The sequence below is a fragment of the Triticum dicoccoides genome, chromosome 4B, assembly GCF_002162155.2.
Source record: "Triticum dicoccoides isolate Atlit2015 ecotype Zavitan chromosome 4B, WEW_v2.0, whole genome shotgun sequence".
NCBI lineage: Eukaryota > Viridiplantae > Streptophyta > Magnoliopsida > Poales > Poaceae > Triticum > Triticum dicoccoides.
The window spans coordinates 455,620,690-455,624,535 of NC_041387.1; the positions used below are offsets into that span (position 1 = coordinate 455,620,690).

General features: G+C 39.4%; 1 long non-coding RNA gene across 1 annotated transcript; it reads right to left on the reverse strand.

Moving 5' to 3' along the window:
• Window positions 1–1,430: 1,430 nt before the first annotated feature.
• On the reverse strand, window positions 1,431–2,325 carry LOC119293743. The gene is made up of 2 exons (XR_005143198.1): window positions 1,932–2,325; window positions 1,431–1,843 (listed from the first exon to the last, which is right to left on the reverse strand). It is a non-coding gene; the product is annotated as an uncharacterized LOC119293743 (long non-coding RNA).
• Between the last annotated feature and the right edge of the window lie 1,521 nt (window positions 2,326–3,846).

Genomic DNA, 3,846 nt, shown 5'->3' on the forward strand with positions numbered 1-3,846 from the left:
AATATTTCAGTGGTCCTATTACATTACTGTATTCAGTAAAAACATGCTCCGGCTCTGATCGTACAACTTTGCACTAATACTCCGGTAGGTCGGCCCTTCTAATTTACTAGGTCAATGCCCGTGCGTTGCAACGGGAGCAAATTTTGTTTACATTTACAATATAGTAGAGCAGGTTAAACTATACCTACTATTGTAATTTTGACATACATATTTCATCAGCCCATGTGTGGACCTCAAGCTCATTTGCTCGTGCATGGGATCCAAATAATGGACATAAAAGCAACAACAATTGCAACCATGTGAACATCATAATTTAACAATCTAAAGGAAAGCCATTTTCTAAGATTATCCTTCAGAGGATGAAAGTCAACTAAAAAGACCTAAACATGTGTAGGAGTCGTAGCACAATAGTCCAATGCTTATGTCACTACTGGCACGGCAGCCACACCCGGAAACCCTAATTCCATTGCTCAAGCTAGCGATCCACGAGAACCACACGCCACCTACTTATCGACGTTGTCCCGGAAAACACTGTCAAGGCGGGGGTCAAATCAGACATATTTGCAAATATGGTTCCTTGTCTTGCCTCTTGGCCCTCTCTCCCAACTTGTTTCTATTTTTATCTGGAATAATAAGAATACCCAACTTGATGATGGTGTGTTTCTATGACAAATGAAATGCCCTGCATGTACTGTCGATTCAAATGTGGCAAACATTTTGTTTTATTTCATGTATAATAGAACAATATGTCTGGGACAAAACTCTTTGATTGATGGATGGAGTAGTACAATGGAAACTATATCCCTGTCTTTCAAAAACAATACTGAAAACAAGAATCGGGTGAGAGAAAATAATAGACCTACTAATTTTATTTCATCTATAACAGAACAATAGTGATAACAAGAATCTGGTGAGAGAAAGTAATAGAACAACACACAGATGGATGCAGTAGTACAATGGAATCTATGCTCCAGCAACACCCCAAACAACTATATTTCATCATCTTGCTTATTAATTTTATATGAAACTATCAAATCCATCTGTTCATCATTGTAATACCTCACTTTTTTAGTTAAGTGATTAAATTATTCCTAATATAAGAAATAAGGTAGAAAATCAACATCCATTTTTTCAAATATGTTTTATAACACAAAACAAATAACAAAAAATAATGCATTTTTAACAACAGCATAAACATATTTAGTTCTCATGAATGTCGTGTATCTACACCTAACCTTTTTCTCTAATGCTAAAGGTGATCCGATATTTAGCTTCTTCATTTATACAATCTACGAAAAAGATACAGTGGAACATTAATTCCTGTAGACACTTGAAGCAAGCAAGCACCTTACAGAAAACTGATGTAGCTCCGCAATTAGATCCTTCATTGCGCATCATGGCCTTATGGCTTGCTGCACTTTCCAGGATCAAACAAACTAAAACCATCTCACTTTAGTTACATTTTAATTGGGATACAAAGTGTTGTCTCATTCAAATATTCCAACAAACATGAAGAATACTAATAAATAGAATAATACTGGTAGTCATTCGGCAGTTCGGCAAACTACGAAACCATGGCTGAATTGTTTCACGTACTGTACGGTGCATCATCAAATCTGTGATCTTTTAGTGTAGAAAAATGACTTGCAATACAGTAAAGAGAAAGGGAAAAACATTAAATTGATCCTCATCTTGGTGAATGGAGTAGCACCGTTGTAGTACATCTTAGAGCTGATACAGAGGGTCATGGTGACATACTCATGGATAAGGAATGAGGTGATTTTGGGCATGCATGGTCCATCCACGCATGTTCCTGTGTGCTCCATGTTCATCTAATCATGTGCTAATGTACAAGAGCTGTCTGTCAGTGAATCAAACATGGACATATGGACAGGAGCTGAACAAAATTTGGCAAGCCGAAGAACAAATACCTCAATTGAGGAACGTAATGGAGTTGCAGTTGCTGGGAGCCCCTTGCCTTCTGGGCGTGGTACGGGGGTAGGCTCCTGCCCCGGCCGCTGAGTGCCAGGGTGCGGTGGTTGCGGGGTCGTCCTCGCCTCCGAAGTGATGTGGATCCAGAGGGGGCTGTTCTTGGACGGATCTGTGGGGTTTGTGGAGATCCAACGTGATTGTATTCCATGCAGCTCGTCTGTGATGACATGACGAGATAGATGGCGAGAAGCGGAGGTGACCAGACGGGAGATCGGGCTGGTGGCGGCGCAATCCAAGCAATCCGGTAGTGTTGGGGAATTGTTCCATATGGAGCTGGGGGTGCATGTCCTGTTCCTAAATGGGGGAGGCGCGTCGCGGTCACAGATGGGGAGGGCGCCCGAGCATCAGGGTACCAACGCTGGAGAAAAAACTGATCGTGGAGGAGATCACGGAAACAGATTAAAGCCTGTAATTAAGGCTGGTTTTTAGGGAAAAGGGTGAAAGGAAGGTGCAAAAAATCGAGATGGGAGGGGGACTACGTACGACGGAACGGAAGGGGTTTGACGAAGAGATTGACGTAAGGGGGGAGAGGGAACCTTACGGTTCTTTTAGGTAGTAGAGATTCCTGAATGTAAATAAATTCTATTAAATTGTCTGGCCTTATTTTTTGTGCATTAATTATTAACTTTTTATTTTTCCAGACAAATGTGGCCCTGCTTGATCTTAGGTTAATAATTTTATATTGCTGGCGGATTAATTCATATAGCTCTTTAACTTTTGGAAGAGATAACTCAGATGACTTATGAGAAGATGCTCTGATAGATGTGCAATGTACCAAAAAAGAGTTCTTTTGGCAACATAATTTCATGTAATTTGTGCGGAGCTACCTTGAAAGAGCAATAAAACTCTAGAAGGAGCAAGGACCACCACATGGTGAACACTTGCACCTGTGCATGAAGAGCGCCAGCCGTTGAATGGCGTGGCACATCAAGTCAGGGAAACATTACTTTCTTCACTGGTCTCCAATGTGTGCTTTTGCTTTCTCCCTCTTCCTTATTTATTAGAGCTTTTATCAATATATTTAAAAAAAGGTTCTACGCCTTTTCAATCAGCTATTTTGTCAAAGTGGAATTTTGTGAGTTTATGGATGAGAATTAACAAAATAGTTCTTCCATATTTGTTACGTATACATGCATATAACATGTATCATATTTGTCGAAGGTGCCATGGGAGCTAGCTTATATTTCAAAAATACCAGTACATCGTGTTCGTCCCTGAATATATTGTTCGGTTTCCTTACTGTTCTCCTATAAATGGTTCAGTTTCCTTGCTGCATGTTTCTTCCAGATGTGGCCTATTTTTTCAGATGGCTTACCATCTTTATACGGCTTCAACGCTGTGAAAAAACTTGCACGAGATTACAGTTGCAATCTATTATTTGTCTGATGTTTACACAGGCGAAGTCACACGAGGCCATTGCAGATGTGTCCCATGTTATGTATATTACCACCGTTCCTAAGCGTAAGTCTTTTTAGAGATTTCAATGTGGACTACATACGGAGCAAAATGAGTGAATCTACATTTTAAAATATGTTTATATACATCCGTATATAGTCCTCATTGAAATTTCTAAAAAGACTTGTATATCGGAACGGAGGGAGTAAAATCTAAAAGAACCTGATACAACAAAAATCCAACATGTGTGTTCTAATCTATTGGTTCTAACAGAGATGTGTTTGTAAAAGTGATCAGATATATTAGGCTATTGTACTATAGTACTCTTGTATCATCAAGAAAGAAGTAAAAGTACATTCTAGGTTTGGATGGAACAATTATCATGAAAACTAGATTATGTTATTTTTAAAAGCCGCAGATACTTCTCCCAGGTTATCGTTGAAACAACGATAATGCTAG